The 18,582-nt window shown below is 38.0% G+C and overlaps 1 pseudogene; it reads left to right on the top strand.

Moving 5' to 3' along the window:
- The window catches only part of LOC138148225 (cyclin-A2 pseudogene), a 44,662-nt pseudogene that overhangs the window by 23,293 nt on the left and 2,787 nt on the right, over window positions 1-18,582 (top strand).

The raw sequence follows: 18,582 nt of genomic DNA, 5'->3' as shown, positions 1-18,582 counted from the left end.
TGTGAACCTGGGGGGCCTCAGGGTCGCTGCCACCTGAAGGTGTTAACTGGCCTCAGTGGCAGAGCACCCGAGCAGAGGATTCAGTCAACGGGAATTCACATCTTTCCAAGGTGTAAATTGGTTGTGGGATTACTTCCTATAAAAGAGTCAGATCGTTCAGCTCACACAGCTTCCTTTGGGGGCCTGAAAGTCCACAGAGCACAGCTGTTGAAGGAGCCCCGGAAGCTAAACCCCGTGGGACCAGAAACCCCTAGCCATGCTGCCCCGGGTCCCCGCCCAGAGCACAGAAAAGAGGACATCCATCCAGATGGGCGCCGCAGCCGTGCCAAAGTCATGGTGGCTTTCAAGGGGCTGGCCTTGGTGTGGCTCCCTGCTCATAGCCTTGTCCTGCAGCATCTGAAGCCCAAGGGACAGGGGCTTGCTGCTTCTCTAAGCGCTATTTTTGTTAATGATGGACAGGTTGATGTCCTGCCCTGGAATACCACCGGTGAGCAGGCTGCTTTCACAGTTTCCGTGAATGAACGAGTTGGAGAGAATGCAAAGAAACTTCCCATCCTTAGAAAGGTGCAGTCTGAGGATGCCTCGCTGGGTTTTAATTCAGTTGCTTCGCTGCCAGAGACAAGACAACCTTTGGTACTCCTGGATTATCCAAAAGATGCTAGTTTTGTGCCCCTTACTATGGACATATCTATGCTACTTTTGAACCAGAAGAAAAGCCACCAAAAGTCAATGAAGTCCTTGACTACTGTGAAGACATCTATCTGTACCTTAGGGAAATGTAGTTTTGGTATAAGCCTGCAGCGTGTTACATGGAGAAGCAGCCAGGCATAATCAAGGGCATGCAGGTTGCTGCCTTGGTGGACTGGCTGGTGATGGTGGGGGAGGAAAACAGAGACTTTGTTTGCCCCAGAATGAGACTTTGCACTTGGCTATGAACTACATCGATAGATTCCTCTCCAAGTCAGCATTCCAGGGGAAGCTTAAGCTGCTGGGCACTGTCGCCCTGCACCTCACCTCAGTTTGAGGAAATCTACCCCACCCCCAACCATGGCCAAGGTACTGTTCCCAGATAAGGAGTACGCTAAAAAGGAGGTGTTGAGAATGGAACAACTGTTGCTGAAATTGCTTGCTTTTGACCTTGCAGCCCCAACTGTCAACCATTTTCTCACTCCATTTCCTACATCAGCAGCAGGTCAGTTCTAGAGTGGAAAGTTTGGCGATGTTTCTAGGAGAGTTGAGTTTAATGGATGGTGACCCATACTTGAAATATTTACCATCAGTCATCTCTGGAGCTGTCTTTCATATAGCACTCTACACAATCACTGGAAAAAGCTGGCCAGAGTCTTAAATCCAAAAAACAGGACACACCTTGGAAAGTCTTAAGCCATGCCTAATGGATCTCCATCAGACCTTCCTTAGAGCACCACAGCAAGCCTTACAGTCTATACAAGAAAAATACAAGAGGGCAAAGAACCAAGGTTTATCCGTCATCAGCCCTCCAGAGACACTCAGCTTAGAGTGAGGGGGAGACAGCTCTGCCTTCTCATGCTTCTTGTATCTGAATGTCAAATTTTCTATTCAACTCTGGTTTTTTCATCAAGAATTCTTGCAAGCCCTCTATTCCACTGAATAACCATATTTTCCCCTGAAAGATGATACTCAGTTTTGCTGGGTAGGTTATCCTTGGTTTTAATCCCAGCTCCTTTGCCCTCTGGAATATCATATTCCAAGCCCTTCTATCCCTCAGTGTAGAAGCTGCCAGATCCTGAGTTATCCTGATTGTGTTTCCACAATATTAAAATTGTTTCTTCCAGGATGTTGTAATATTCTCTCCTTGATCTGGGAATTTTGGAACCTGGCTATAATGTTTCTAGGAGTTTTCTTTTTGAGATCTTCTTCAGGAGGTGATCAATGGATTCTTTCAACCTCTATTTTGCCCTCTGGTTCTAAAACATCAGGGCAGTTTTCCTTGAGAATTTCTAGGAGGATGATTTCTAGGTTTTTTCTTTGATCTTGGCTTTCAGGTCATCCAATAATTTTTAAATTATCTCTCCTGGATCTATTTTCCAAGTCAGTGGTTTTTCCATTGAGATATTTCACATTGCTTTTTATTCTTTCACTTGTTTGGATCTGTTTAACAGCATCTTGATTTCTCATAAAGTCATTAACTTCCATTTGCTCCAATCTAATTCTGAAGGAATGATTCTCCTCAGTGAGCTTTTGAGATTCTTTTTCCATCTGGCAAATTCGGCTTTTTAAGGCATTCTTCTCCTCATTGCCTTTTTGGGCCTCTTTTGCCATTTGAGTTAGTCTATTTTTTAAGGTATTATTTTCCTCAGTCAGGCTGTTGACTCTCATTTTGTAATTTTCTTGCATCATTCTCATTTCTCTTCCCATTTTTTCCTCCACTTCTCTTATCTGTTTCTTAAGGTCCTCTATGGCCTGTAACCAGCTTGTATTTTCCTTTGAAGCTTTTGTTGCAGGAGTTCTGACTTCACTGTCTTCCTCCTGTTCCATGCTTTGCTCCTTTTTGTCTCCCAAATAGGAGTCTAATGTTGGAATCTTCTGTTTGCTTTGTTTCCTTTGCCTGGTCACGTTGCCACTCAATTACTTGACTTTTGGCCTTTTTGCCACAGTAGGACTCTGCTACCAGACAGGGGAGCTTTCATCCCAAATGCTAGGGTTTTCTCAGCTGCTGGAGGTATTAGTTGGGTACCCTCCCTGAAGCCTCCACATGCTCTGGCAAGCTGGTCACATACCCCAGGGCCTCCACATGCTCTGGCAAGCTGGTCACATATCCCAGGACCTCCACCCTAGATCGCAATCCAGATCCAAGCAGGTTAAAGCAAGAGCAATTACCCCTCAGACTGGTGGCTTGGTTCCCCTACACTCTGAAGGCCAGGAGCTGAAGCTACCATGTGGCTGGGGCTGTACTACAGCCCTCAGTGCCTTCTCTCTCCCGGGGCAAAAGCCAATGCACTCCCAACTACTGGGTCCCAAAGTCCACACTGCACTGACCTCTCACTTTGTCCTTAACATCTATGTGTTGATAATTCTGGACCGGGACAGCTGCTGGCAATCTGGAGTTCCTCCAGCCAGCGGCTGGTCAGGGCCGCCCTGGGGCTAAAACCTCAGAGTGGAGCTGGGCTCAGCTCCCAGAGCACTATGCTGGCCAATTTCTGCCGGCCTGCCAGGCTGTCCTCAGCGGGAGGTTAGATTCTCTGTGTCATTTTGTGGGTTCTGTAGCTCCAACGTTTGTTCAGAGACCCCTTTTACATGGATTCGAGGTGGTGAGAGCCAGAGCCACCTAGAGGTTCTGTTTCTACTCTGTCATCTTGACTCTGCCCCTTGCCCTGTAAATTTCACTATTTATTAGCATTTGTAAAATATGTAATCATGTTTAAAAAGTGAACCATTTGCTTCTTAATATATGATAATAACATAGTCACTATGTGAGACATAGTATATTAGTGATAGATAAAAGACCTTCTATTTGCCTGTCAGAGTAAAGATAGATCTTTAAATTTTCAACCTCTGAGCAGAAAGTGACTGTGAAATAGCCAAAATAGAATCTATTATAATATAGAGCATCTAGTGAGTGAGGGATCTGCTCAGTTTCACAGATTTACAAAAATCACAGAGTTTGACTCAAAAGAAACATTAGAGGTCATCCAGTAGTCCAGCTTACAAATTAACAGGTATTTCATATATGGGCTTCTTATTACCTTATTCAAAGACAAATATGGGTAGAAATAGAAAGCCATATAACAACTGTTATATAGCTCAATATCAGTAGTTTTGGTAAACATAATGTAATAAATTGGTTTTCCCCAAAGCACAACTTTTTGAAAATTAAAATTATTTCCTAACAGGCATAGATAACAATTTGCATCTTTTAACAATCAAATCATAATTTAAATTTTTTTATTGTCCCTATTTTTAAAAAAGTTAATATCCTATCATTTTAGGCAAATGTATATTATCCTAAAAATGAAATCCAGTGGCACAGATGAAACTAGAATTGACAAAAACAAAGAGGAAACTTAAGTGGTGGAGCTATATAAATACAAAATAAAAACCAAAAAAACAAATGCAGAAAATAAAATCCAATTTGTTTGTTACTGAGATTCAAAGCATGTTATTGCTGAAGAGGAAAACTTCAGTATTTGCTTTATGCTAAAGCTTTCACTACAGATAGTCTGAGAACTAATTAATTGAAACATCGTGTGTACATATAGAATATTTTAACGAGATGAATCTTTTTTCTACAGAGCAAAATACATTTTAATAAACAAAAACAAACTTTTAAGGTCTTATCAATAACATTAACATAATTACTTGTACAGTGTATGATTTGTTATCAAATTGTTAAGTGTAAAAAAAACTTTGATAGGAGAAACATTGAGGTAGCTGAAATCATGCTCAATATATCATGCAAAACAACTTTAAAAAGTCCTACTTTCAGATACTATGGTGAGAATTGTCCATATATATGAATACCATGGTGTTCAATTAACTAAGAAATTAAAATCTTCATATTTACATTAAAAGTAAATAGAGCAACAGATGTAGTAAGAGATTTTTAGTTAGGTTATTCTGTGAAAACTTAGGGAAGAGTTATGAATTTGAAACTGTTGATGGCAATGTCAAATGAAGACAAAGAAAACTTTCAATATAATTGCTTTGGAAGGTGGAACAAATATTGCAAGTTTTGGGGCTGGAGGAACTTTTTTAGTTGATGCAATTGTGGAAAATATGCTACTGCTGGCTCCCAAGTGAATCTTCTAACTATGTCCCAAAGGATTCTGCATGTTTATTGCTGCAGTGACCTAGCATAGTGAAAAGCCAAATAACTAGATGGGTTAGCTTGTGGTGCCTAGGAAGTTCTTGCTGCTCTTGCATTCTGATTTTTCTACTATGGAGTCTGGGGAAGAATGTTTCAGTCTTTCCAGTTCCACCTGCACATATAAAGCTTGATTACATGCATTTTTTTCAACTATGATGAGTGAGGAGCTGCCACTCCTGCCTACCACATACCATCTCCCTGGGGAAAATGAGAAATATATACAGCTTACAGCTGCTAGAACTTTAGTAGTAGCAGATATTACCGTTATGGAATGTGAGGAAATGCCACACCTGCTTCCCATTGCTGTAAGTTATCTGATGCCCCAGAGAACAATAAGGATGGTAGCAGTGTAAGCTCTTCGAATCAAAAGATTCCTTTTCATGGATGAATGGAATAGTGGACCTAGGACTACATTTGGACTCAGAGGTCCTGGGTTTATTTACATGGTACTTTCCATGTTATCTCTTTTAATTCTTATGACAATTGGTGAGGTATGTGAAATTGTTCTCTCCATTTTACAGATTTAGAAATTGTAAAGTGATTTGATCAAGATCACACAGCTAATGTTTGCAATTGGATTTAATATTGGATCTTCCTTACTCCAAGTTCAGTAGTCTAGCCTTACATAATCTAGGTGCTTTACAGGGTATGGGTTCAATTAGTGGCTCTGCTACTTACTACCTGTGTCATCGTTCAAGGCTCTTAGATTCAGTATTGTTATCAGTGAATTAGGGATATTAGATCGCATCATCTCTGTGGTCTCTTCTAGCTCCAAATCAGAATATCTTTTTCCTTTTAATTTGCTATTCCCAGAGATGGGGGGGAGGGGTAAAGTTCAGCAGTAATATTTAAAGTAGTATTTAATGCTGTTTTGAGAGGTGCTGGTTCAGGAGATTCAGTCAATAGCAACAAAGGGTTTTCCTTATCTCCAGACACTTGACATGTTAATGTCCCCAGAGAAAGGTGATTTAAACTAACAAAACAGATTCAGGTAGGGAGAGCATATCTAATATAGTCAGATATATGTTTTGAATAGAAATTATGAAAATTAGGCATTTAAGATTTATTCATACCATTCTAATGCTATTTAGATTAGGCCAATTTTTTAACAAAATCAATCAAATTAACTAAATGTCATTGAGTACAGGCCAAACCTGTATTTTTCACTTTTCAGCTAAACTACATTTAATCCTGTCTGCATGTTGAATTTAGGATTAGCCAAAAAGGAAGTAATTTTAGACCTTCTGAAGCCATATAAATGTTCAACTAAATTTTGGTGGAGTTGCTACTTGATTTGTTTCGGGAACCTATGAAATCATAGATATTTCTGAGTACACACACACACACACACACACACACACACACACACACACATAGCTGAGTGTGATTCACATGAGCAATATATCAATTTTAGTTTCTAAAAGGTTTCTGAAGCATGATAAATCTCTTCAAAGGCAGTTTGATTGTCAGAGTAAATCGCTTCCTCCTGATGAAAGAGAGAAAACTTATAAACAGAGTTCCAAACCAGGTCCTTTCCTATATGACTACTCTATAATTTAGAGTTATGGTTCTTGTGTTTTCATTATAGCATTACTTTTTTTTGAAAAATAAAACAAAAATGAGCTCATATGATACAGTTATTACTACCCATCCACTATAAGGCTCAGGACAGGGACAGATGCTTCTTTGATTCTTCCTCTATTATAAAGATATATTATTTGGATATACATTATGCTAATGTTATTTAAGCTTCCAACTCCTAATTAGATCTAACTTCAAGTCCCAAGTCATTGTGTCAAACAACCTTACAAATTTTGATCATAATAACATCATAGAATCATTGAATTTCAGAGTTGGAAAGGACCAAACAAGTCAGATTTCTCTATTGTTTTTTGGGGGTACTAATAACTGAGTCACCCAAATTCACAATGTAGATGTCATCCTCAACTCTTCACTCTCTCTGCTGTAATGGTAATGTAATTTGAATTCGAAGATCCCTTTATATTGGCAAAGGTAGCAGGTAATTAACACTTAGTAATTGATCAAGACTGTTGGGGAAACAGAAGGTATGAACTCCTGTCTCCTGTTGCTGATGTAACAGGAACAGGTTGGCTGAAACAGGAAGCTAATGATGTGTGTATATAAGGAAAAGGCCCGGAGAGGGAGAGTCACATCTTCTTAAAGCAGACTGCATGAAGGCAGAAGCTGCTGCCACTGGGGAGGCTGAAGAGGAAACACCCCTCGTTGCCTTCCCCCCATCCCTCTCCCAAGTGGAGAGAATGATTTTGATTTTGAAAATCTGGGTGGAGTGATTTTGATTCTGGGAACCAGCTGAAACTTTTGTTGAGTCCGAGGGCCAGCCGGAGCTGCCAAAAGACTGAGGTAGCATGACTGTGAAGGATTTAAGACTTTGTCTGTTTGTGGCTTTGTTAAGCCTTGACTTCCTAGGAGCAGAGACTGTGAAGGATTTGAGATAGACTGGACACTGTGAGCTCCAATGTGGAGCAGTATCTGCATGAAGAGCTGGACAAGGGGCTGTCTGCCTTTGAACTCAGGTGACAGTTTAGTGAATCCACGTAGGATCTGGGACCGTGGAAGGGGATCCAGGGAATCTGAGAGACTATCCCGAGTCAAGCTGAAAGAAGACTTTACTTGGGTACTGTGTACTGACTAAGAAGATTCTAATTTACTAGTGACCTAGGGGTGGAGGATCTGTGTATTTTCTGATGATTGAATAGTGAATAATAAAGGATGATTGTTTGACTAAATGATTATACTTAGTGACTGATGACTGAATAAGTAATTGGTTTGTAACCTAGTATGCCCTATGAGTGGAAAACTTTGATTATTGTAATTTTTGATTGAATTAAGTATTTTGGGAATGCTTGAGTTACTAAATGATTGTTCTATTTAAAACTTTGTGACCATTGTAGTAGAAACCATGTGGCTATTTTCTGTGATAAGTTGTTGTGAATGCTATATTTTGATTTTCTGTGATAAATTGAATGTTGTGAATGCTGTACTTTGATTTAATGTGAATGTTTTGCTTTAATTTGTTGTGGAATAAATAGAGAATTCACTATACTGTGTAATCAGAACCTTGAAAGCTGTTCACAGTAGCATTCTTCTGGAAAGCTGCTCATGCATGGCATTACACCTCCCTATACCCTATCTGTTGCTAAGTCTTGTCATTTCTACCTTCATGTCTCTTCTATTCTTCCTCTTCTCCCTACTCATGCAATAGACTCCCTTCTATAGATAACATCCCATGTCTAGACTACTTCAATAGCCTTCTGATTGATCTCCCCTGTCTCAAATCTCTTCTTACTCTAGTCCATTTTCCCTTTAGCTTCCAAAATAATTTTCCTAAAATGAAAGTCTGAAAATGCTACTTCTCTACTCAGTTAACTCCAGTGGCTAAATATTATTTCTAGGATTATATTTAAAATTCTCCATTTGGCCTTTAAAGGCCTTTAGAACTTGGACCCTTCCTACCTTCCAATATTTTTACAGCAGTGAGGTGTTCCAGTGGATATAGCACTAGAACTATAATCTGTCAAAAAGGCCTCAATTCAAATATAGTCTCAGATAGTACTAGGTGTGTGTCCTTGGGCAAGTTACTACTTAACCTCTGTCTGCCTCAGTTTCCTTATCTATAAGATGGGCATAATTATAGCACCTGCAACCCTGGGTTGTTGTGAGGATAAAGATGAGATAAGAACTGTAAAATACTTTCTCAACTTTAAAGTACTCTATAAATACTAGCTATTATTATATATTATGATTACCATGTATCACCCTCCATGCTCTGCAACCTAGCAAAACTAGCCATTTTCCTGTTCTTTATATACAACACTCTCTTCTGATTCTCAGCTTCTGTATAGTTTGACTAATTATTTCCCATGCTTACAATTCCCTCTTTCTCCTCCTCCTGACTTCCTGTCTTCCTTCCAGGTTCAGCTGAAATCCCACCTTCTCCATGAAGCCTTTCTTCTTCCCCTTAATATGAATACTTCCATTATGGTGATTATCTTCTGCTTATCCTGCATATAGTTTGTTTGCATGGGGTTGTTTCGATGTAGTCTCCCCCATTAGATTGAGAGTTTCTCAAGGTCAAGGACATTTTTGACTTTTCTTTGTATCCTCAAGGCTTGGCACAATGCCTGGTACACAGTAGGAGCTTTAAAATCCTTATGGACTTGACTTGAAGCAGCTAAGAGGAACAGTAGGTAGAACACTGAGGCTGGAGACAGGAAAAACTAATTTCAGATCATCCTTAGACACTAGCTTCCTGACCTTGAGCAAGTCAATGCCAGCAAAAAGCAGAGAATGCAGGGAAGATGAACCAAGCTCTATGATGGTGATAAGAAAATCCATCTGGTTTATATAGTTATGGGGAGAAAGTCTGAAAAAAGCAGAAAGAGAGGCAAAACACAATTTTTTCAGCTAGTTAAGAATGAAAGGTTAGAGTATTTTCAGAGATAAAGGCAATTAGGAAATTTTATAACTATATTCAAAGAATTTGGGAATGATAGAATATAATGAATTAGAGTTTATAGGATTTAGAGCTGGAAGATACTTTAGGAATCTTCTAGTGCAACTCCTTATTTATAGATGAGAAAATTGTGACCCAGAAATAGAAAATGTATTGCTCAATGCTTCACAGGTAACTGCTTGAGCCAGTATTGGACCCAAAAGCTAACTATAAAACAAGGGGTTTTTTATGGTAGGCGTTGAAAACATACACTTATGTATTTGTACATATGATCCCTCTAAAGTTTATTTAACTTCCAGATGACATTGTTAGTCATATCTTAATCCTAAATAAGCAGGTTAAAGCAAGAGTGATTACCCTCAGGATGATTGCTTGGTCCTACCACAATCTTCAGGCCAGGAGCTCTGAAGCAGTCACGTGGCAGCAGCCACTGCACCTCAGCCACTTCTCTCTCCAGGGGCAAAGGCCAGACCGCACTCCAGACCCCCTGTTCCCAAAGTCCATACTGACCTCCTACTTTGTCTTTGGCATTTATGGGTTGATAATTCTGGAAACCATTACAGCTGTTAGTGATCCACTCTCCCCAAGTCCCTCCAGCCACAGCTGGTCGTGCTGCTCTGACGCTAAAACTGTGGACTCACTTGGGGCTGGGCGCTGCTCCCAGCATGCTGAAATGAACCCTTTCTGTCTGCCTGCCAGCCTTCCTTTAGCAGGAGACTTTTTTCTCTCTCTCACTTTGTAGGTTCTGTAGCCCTAAAGACTGTTTAGAGTCATTTTTATAGGTATTTGAGGTGGTTATGGGGGGAGCACACAGCGTTTCCCTGCTTCTATGACCTTAGTCCTAATTTAAAAAAAAAGATAAGGTTCTGAATAAGCCCTGGCTTACCCTTGTTGTTAGGCATTGCATTTGTCTTTTCAAGGCATTCTTGGCTAGTGTTCAGATTTATGGTTCTTAGAGAGTAGGTGACATTCTTTCCCTCAGGCCCACATCTCTTTGAATGGTTGCATTTATTTCTCTAGTCTAAGGTTTGTGATTGATATAGATTAACCCAATCAGAATTATTAATTAACCCCCACCCAGTGTAAAACTTATATCCTTTCTGATTTGCTATATTTTACTGAGTGTTAGTTACATGATTGACTCAGTCCCTTACCTGAATAAACAGGTGTGCTTGGATGTTGTGTGCAGTATTTTGTTTTAAATGCATAGAATCAATAAAAGGAAAATATCAATAAAAGAAAAATATACTAAACACCACAGCATCAACTGCATACCCATAGTTTCTGTTATACTTAGATTTTTCCTGGAGGGTTATTTCTCATAGAAGCACATTTCAGTCTGTTTGGCCCCAATAATCCTTTGGGCAATGGAGGAGAGAAAATATAGCACAGTCCTCAATTACTGTTTAACTTGCAGCACCTAGTAGGCCAGCCATTAGATAAAGTCAGTAAGTCAACATACATTTATTAGGCATTTACTATGTGTCAAGCACCGGGGATACAAACAAAGACAAAAGATAGCTTCTGTCCTTAATCTAGCATAGAAATAATATGCAAACAACTATGCACAAACAAGACGCAGATGTACACATAAGTGTATTTTTATGTGCATATTTATGAAGCGAAAGAAATCAATCATCAGCAGAAGGCAGGATGAATTCGAGTGCATTGAGGGAGCTTGAGGAAGACCTTGCAGAAGGTAAGGCTTTAGCTGAGATTTGGAGGTAGCTGAGGAAGCTAAATGTTAGCAATGAGGAGGAAGATGCTTCTAGGCTTTGGGGACAGTAAAAGAAAAGGCCCAAAGCCAGGGAATGGTGGATCAAAGAATACGCGGCAAAGTAAAGAGTGTAAGAAAACTAGAAAAGTAGAAAGCAATAAGATTATGAAGGATTTTAGAAGTCAAACAGAGGATTTTATATTTGATCCTAGAGGCAATAGAGAGTCACTATAGATGGTTGAATAAGGAGTGACTTTTAAAAAGTAAATTTACATGTTTGACTCATAAAAATTGACAATCATGTAAATTTTAAAAAGTAAATTTTTAAAGTGCTTTAAAAAAATCATTTCACCATCTAGATGGAAGACAGATTAGAGCAGGGCCAGTCTTTGAGAAAGGGAGGTTTTTGAAGTGATCTAGGCCTGAGGGGATAAGCACCTGCTACATGGTGGTAACACTATTAGAGAAGAGAAGGGGGCATACATGAGATATTATAAAGGGAGAAGTTATAGGACTTGGCAATAATTTGATTATGGGGTAGAGGGAATGAGTGTGTAGAGTGGAGGTGATACCTGGTTTTCAAGCCCGGGTGACTATGAGGATGATGGTGCCCTCTAGAGTAATAAGACCTGAAGAACTCCAGATCTGCAATTTGGCTACTCCTTACAGCATGTGAAATGGACTCAGGAGAACACCCTCTCCTCAGTGCTCACAAAAGTCCCTACAACATAGCTTTTCCACTGATGGTTCTGTCATGGAGAGTGAATTCAGAATTCTGTGCTCCAACTAGCTCATCATATATAAGGAGTAGAAACTCAAAGTCAGGCCTCAGCAAGGAGATTAATCCCATCTATCACTACTGGTCATATTTAGGAAGAGAATGGTTACTCAGTCAATCTGAAGAGTTTAGATCCTCATCTTGATAAAGGTGAGGTATAAGATCAGGTGATTTCTTCCAGTTGCTTCTAGCTCAAGAATTCTAGGCACACATTTTTCTGTCACCTTCGACCTTCTCTACTTGCTCCTTTTACATCTAGTCTCTTTGAAGAGAAAGCAACTAAAAGTTAATGAAAGGAAATAGAGATTAACAAGCAATGAAGCTAGAGAAGGGAGGATGATAAAGTAAGTGAGATAACAGGAAGGAAGAAAAGAGTATCTCTATCAATTTGTCTTTGCAGATATGGGAATGAGGAGATGGGAAATTAAGATGGTGTTAAAGGAGAAACAGGAAAAAAAAAGATAAACTGCAGGAGAAATAAAGGAAGAGACAAAAGAGGTCTTGGATTCTTTCAGAATAGAAATCATTTTGTTAATCACAGTATTTATTTAAAGAATACAAGATGTATGTTTATTTTGTCCAACAGCACTGAAGTGGTAAATCTGCATTATGTGAACTTTGATGTGGATTAATACTTAGATTTGCAATGCCAATGTCACCTTTGACTCCTCACTCTTTTTTCCCCATATATTTGATCAGTTACAAAATCTTACTGAACACTCCTTGTACTTTCATGTAGCTATCACTCAGCACCTCTAAGGGAACCTTCAAAGCTCAGTTAAAGTGCCACCTCATACGTGTCACCCTTTCTGATTTCCCAGCTTCTAGTGTCACTGTCCTAAAATTGTCTCACATTTACTGGTTGCATATATTTTATATTTATATATATACCCACACATATATGTATATATATATATGTTCTTGTTGTTCCTCCTGATAGAATATAATAAACTCCTTGAGAGAATAAATTCTTTTATTATTACACTGTCTGTAGAAAATAGAGGTTTAATAAATAATTGTTGATTAACTAATATGATAAATTTTTAAGCTACTAGACTTTAATCTCAATGAGATCAATCAAGGAAAGTGTCTCATCCATAAACTGCTATTCATTAGGTCCCCTGGGCAAGCCATCTTTTTGACCCTCCATTTCCCAACAACAGTAAAATTACAACAACAACAAAACATCAATAATATTTATATAGGCTTAACAATATTATAGTATTTTATTGTCATGAGAGCCCAAAGATATAGGTGCTATCATTATCTCTGTTTTTTCTTTCATTAATTAATTAATTTTTAATTTCCAACATTCCCTTTTATAGGATTTTAAGTTCTAAATTTACTCTTTCCTCCCCTCCTCCCTCCCAAAGACAGCATACAATCTGATATAAGCTATACATGTACCTTCATATTAAACATATATCTACTTTATTTTATGAAAGAAGAATCAAAACAAAAGTGAAAAAAACACAAGAAAGAAAAAAAGAGAGAAAGAAAATAGTACACTTCCATCTACATTCAGACTCCATAGTTCTGTCTCTGAATGTGGATAGCATTTTTTACCATGGGTCTTTTGGAACTGTCTTAGATCATTGCATTGCTGAGAAGAACTAAGTTTTATCAAAGTTGATCAATGCACAATGTTGCTGTTACTGTGTGTAGTGTTCTCCCTTTACTCAGCATCACTTCATGTAAGTCTTTATAGGTTTTTCTGAAAGCCACTTGCTCATCATTTCTTATGGAATAATAATATTCCATTACATTCATATACCACACTTGTGCAGCCATTCCCCGAATTACTGATGTTATCTCAATGACCAGTTCTTGGCCACTACAAAAAAGCTGCTATAAATATTTTTGTACATGCGAAAAATTCTTTTCTCATTTTTATGATCTATCTCTTTGGCATACAGATCTAGTAGTGGTATTGCTGGATCAAAGGGGATGAAGGGTTTGGTCCCCCTTTGGGCAATAAAACTGTGCGTAAGCTTTATTCCAGCAATACCGCTTCTCCGTTTATACTAACTTGGCCTACCCATGGAATTATCTCCACTTTATAGATGAAGAGATTAAGGCAGACAGAGGTTAAGTGACTAAGTGACTTATCCAGGGTCACACAAGGAGTAAATGAGGGTAGAGTCAGGTCTTCCTGGCTCCTGGTATAGTTATCCATCCTCTGCATTACCTAGCTCCCTCCTCTATACAATGAGAGTTACAATAGTTTTTCTACCTATCAAAGTTGTTTTGAAGCTCTTATGAAATAATGTATATGGAGTGATTTATAACTGTACAGAGCTCTATCAAAATATGCTATTAATATCACTTTGGAATGGTGGTAAAGAAATGAAATATGAACCGGATTAAAGCCTGTCATATCTCTATGTCCTAATCCTTGTCTGTAAAATGAAAGTGCGATACTCTATGATTTCCAAGGTCTCTTCCAGTAATACAAAAGAATATGAGGGAAAATGGCTTAGAGAAAAATCACTGAAATTTGAAATGAGAAGAACTAGATTCAGATTACACTACTGCCACTTACTAATTGTGTAATTTTGAATAGTCACATGACTCTTTAGATCTCTTCCTATTATTTATGTAACAGTCCATGTTCAGTGTTCAGTGTTCTCTTGTCTGCTTCTTGCCCATCTCTGTTCTAGCTGAATATGCTTAGCCACTTTCAGGATAGTGATGGCTGCTTTGGCCTGATCATGTAGTGATTCATTTTTGAGGAACTGTGGAGATTTGTGTATAAGAAAGCAATCCCATTTTTAGTCATTGAACAGGATGAGGCAATAAATAACTCAGTTGACTTTTCAAAATGAGTGGCTCATTTTCAGTTTTCTCTTTTCTTTCTGGGTGTAAATAACTTTAGATCTATTTGAATTTATCTAAGTATTCCTGGAAGGTGAGTGGTTGAGGGGAAGAAGATGGTCACACTTCCTCCTCTCTCTAGTCGCATGATGACTATTGCGATTGTTCCCACATGGCAGCTGGAACAGGTAGTTGGCTAGGAGAGCTGAATCTGGAACTTGGAGACTTTGGATGCATTTTCAGCTTTGTTTTCTTTTCTGGCTATAGGTGACCAAATAGTGATCCTGATATGGGTGTGTTGATGCTAAAAGAAACCTTGCTAATTCAAGAGGTTGGACAGCATGAATCTATTTGGGCAGGACTGATATTGGTGAGATGAGTTTCTACATTGGAAAAGATGACCATTAAGAAGAGAATTAGCCTGACTTGCTGAAAAATGTAAATTGGTTGGGCAATGCAAAATTGAAGTGAAATGTAGACTGTATAGTCAGCAATACCCATATTATTTCATGTGCTGATGTTTAAGTCTCAATCTACTGTAAAAGTATATTAGTAATTATAAGTTACTGAATGTTTAAGTCCTGTAAATATGAACTTTTTGTGTCTTTTATCATCTATTTGTTATAGAAGCAATAAATAGCTATCCCATATATGATTCGTATTATTCATTGAATTATTTTCATCTACCCTCTCAGGGAAACTATAGACATGAGCCAAAATCTATTTAAGTAATTGTTTCCCAAAGCAACAGGATGAAGAAGGGTTATAACGAGCCAAGGCAAATGAGAAGAAGAACCTGATCCTACTTTTAGAAGTTCAGACTACCCTAGTAATGAACCATATCTGGCCTGCATGTGTAGAGACAGAACAGATAAATCCCTTAGTAGAGAGGGAGAGAGTAATACACCTAAGGAACCCAGAGCCCAACATTAATTCTCCTTGTTACATCTTAAAATTAAAATAATAACTGCACTGCAATCTTCACAGAATCACTATGAAGTCTAAATTAGATGATTTTTGTAAAGTACTTTCTAGTCTTTCTTTGCATAGGTAGGAAACCATAGGTCAAGAATACATATATTTCTAGACTCTATTAATATATTGGTTAGTTTTGCTGAACTCTTTTTTCCCTCTCTATTTTCTTTTGTTGTTTGTTATAAACTATGACTGTGGGTAGAGGTAGAGATATATTGATAAGTAATGCTAATGTGAAAAAAGATATAAATATCATTTTTATAAAGAAAACTGCTTTCTGGTCCTAAGGTACTATATAAATATGAGGTATCATTATCATTATCATCTTTATCATTTTCATCCATGATTTATTTTGTAATATTTTAGTAAAAATGAATATGACCCTGAAGAGTACAGAATTGATTTGAATTGGCAAATATTGAACACAATTTATTCTATTTCATGTGTAGACATAGTTAAATTCTGTCATATGAGAAGAAAATGAGATTAAATTTGATTCCTTACCTAAATCAAAGACAATATTTACAATAGGAAATATATACCACCATGAAAGTAGGAAGACAGGGCTTTGGTGGCCCTCTGGGACAAATGCATGCAAATATGTCATTTATAAGACAGCAAACTCAAAGATCTGCCAATAGCTTTTATTTAGAGCAAAAAAGTCCAGACCTGATAAAGTCTTTCTCTGCTGCATGCACCCAGTCAGATCCCACAGCAATGTTCTCCATGACTCTTTTGGCTTGTATGTGTAGGGAGAGATTTTAATGCTCTGATAAGGTGATAACATGAGAGGTTGTTTAAAGGAATGCAGACAAGACCTCAGTTGCAGTTAGGAAGTAGAAATGAGGCCTGAGGCAGTGAGCTTCTGTCTCAAATGCTGAATCCTGGCCCAGCATTCTGTCAAGAACTGAATTTAATTAGAAGTGCAACTTGCCACAGTCCCCTTCTTTCATTCTGTGACTTGATAAGACTTGACAGCACCTTCGTCCACTCATGGCAAAATTGATTGTCTATTTTTCTTTATTATCATAGCAAAACTGGGGGCATGGAATGCATCAGATCAAAGGACCTGTGATGAAACCATGTAATGATATGGATAAGGGACAAGCATGGCATGGTAAATAGGCCATTGGATCTTGTGAAGTGTTGGATCTCAGACTAACTTAATGTGTGCATTTGGACAAATCATATTGCCTCTTTATTTACTGCTGCAGTAGTCACGAGACCTGGTCTCAGTTCTTAGCTCCACTGAGTTACTAGATATATGACCTTGAGCAAGACATTTCCATTCTTTGGACTTCTGTTTCTTTCTCTATAAAATGAGGGAGTTAGATTAGGTGACCTCTAAGGTCACTTTTAGTTTGTGGACATGATTTGTGCGTGAACAAATGAAAACTTGCCCAACTCACTATATGTAGCTGATCTTATTCCATGCTTCACATCCCATTCAACCACCCACCAGGAAGCTAGGACTGATCCAGTCTCCTTTTGCTTGGCCAATGCCCCATTTTACCCACAAGGAACAGTAAGTATTCCAGATAATACCTTCAGAGATCATAACTCCTAGCCATTTACAGAATTAATGCACGAAAATTTTGAAACTCCACCATTGAGGTTGTTATACTAATTAATGAGTCAGCTAATGATACTCTTTCTCTTTACTTTTCACCTTTCTTGTGCCCTCAAAACATTGATCAAAACAGTGTTTCCATTGCTTTTAGAAAAGGACTGACTATGACTCCATTTATAGTCTCTGTTGAGAAAAAAAAATTCCTTTCTTTGCTGTCCACTACCCTATATGTATTGTAGGACTCTATAGGACCTTAACCTACTTTGCTTTTGTATTTGTATTCCCAACACCTAGTATATTGCCTGGCTCATAGTAGGTACTTAAAAACATTTATTTGATCATTCATAAAACCTGAGTATTCCATTCTGAAGGCTCTTCATTTCCCTCCCCACTCCCACTTTGGTCATATAATTTTAAGATAAGAACTGAGTTATATGTGTAATTGCAGCTTTCTGTAATGACTTTTAAAAAACAATTCTTAAATTATTTGCCCATTGTGAATAAAATCTTATGTTATAATTAAGAAAAGCAAATGACCAGACAAATTTCTTTAATTAGTGTTCTATGGTTTTCATTCATTTCCTTCCAAAGATTATAGGCTATTAGAATGTTACAGCTTTAGAGATGAAAACCTGGAGACTCAGAGAGCCTAAGTACTTTGCTCAACACTATTGTTTGCTCAAATTCCCACATACATAAAGTAGGAAAGGGAAAATTCCCATCTGGGTCTTTGGATTCCAAGTTTGGTGATCTATTAATTAAGAATAAGAAATCAAATATAGGAAATGAAAAAAAATGTGTGGGGAAAGCTTCCAAAGGAATAAAGGCTACATAGTTCATTCTGGACAAAGCAATAGACATAGCTTCAAAAGATGGTCTAATTCCCATATGGACTACTTAGTGTGTATGGGGGTGGAGGGATAGAGGAGGAGATTTTTTAATGTAACATTTTAGTCATTACATTGTTTCATAGACATATCAAATAGGCCCAAAAAATCCCATTCCCAGTCTGTCCCTTAAAAAAAAACATATCTGTGACATTATAGAATGTAAAAAAGGGGGAAAGAGAAAAAAGAAAAGATAAAAATTTTAGTCTTATATTTGCATTGTAACTGGCTGCTAAATTTATGACTTGTATGCACCAGGTTAACATCTTGATGCTGCCTTCCATTTTATCCTTTTTAAAGCTGTTTTTGAGAACTTCAGAATATTATTCTTATCTAGAGCTCCACAGACATGGATAAAAGAGGCTTCAGGTCCTATGAAAATTGCATATCAGGTAGAAAATAGCATTTGTTTCTTCCTATGGAAAATGGAAAAAAAAACTATCCAAAGAATTTACTATTCCCTAAATAAACTTGAGTCAGTCCTGCTCCCCTTTCCACTG

The sequence above is a fragment of the Petaurus breviceps genome, unplaced genomic scaffold, assembly GCF_028583685.1.
Source record: "Petaurus breviceps papuanus isolate PSGF00001 unplaced genomic scaffold, PetGlider_PUasm1.0 90823, whole genome shotgun sequence".
In the NCBI taxonomy this organism is placed as follows: domain Eukaryota; kingdom Metazoa; phylum Chordata; class Mammalia; order Diprotodontia; family Petauridae; genus Petaurus; species Petaurus breviceps.
The sequence above is the reverse complement of the archived record's forward strand: the minus strand, read 5'-3'. Positions and strand labels throughout refer to the sequence as shown.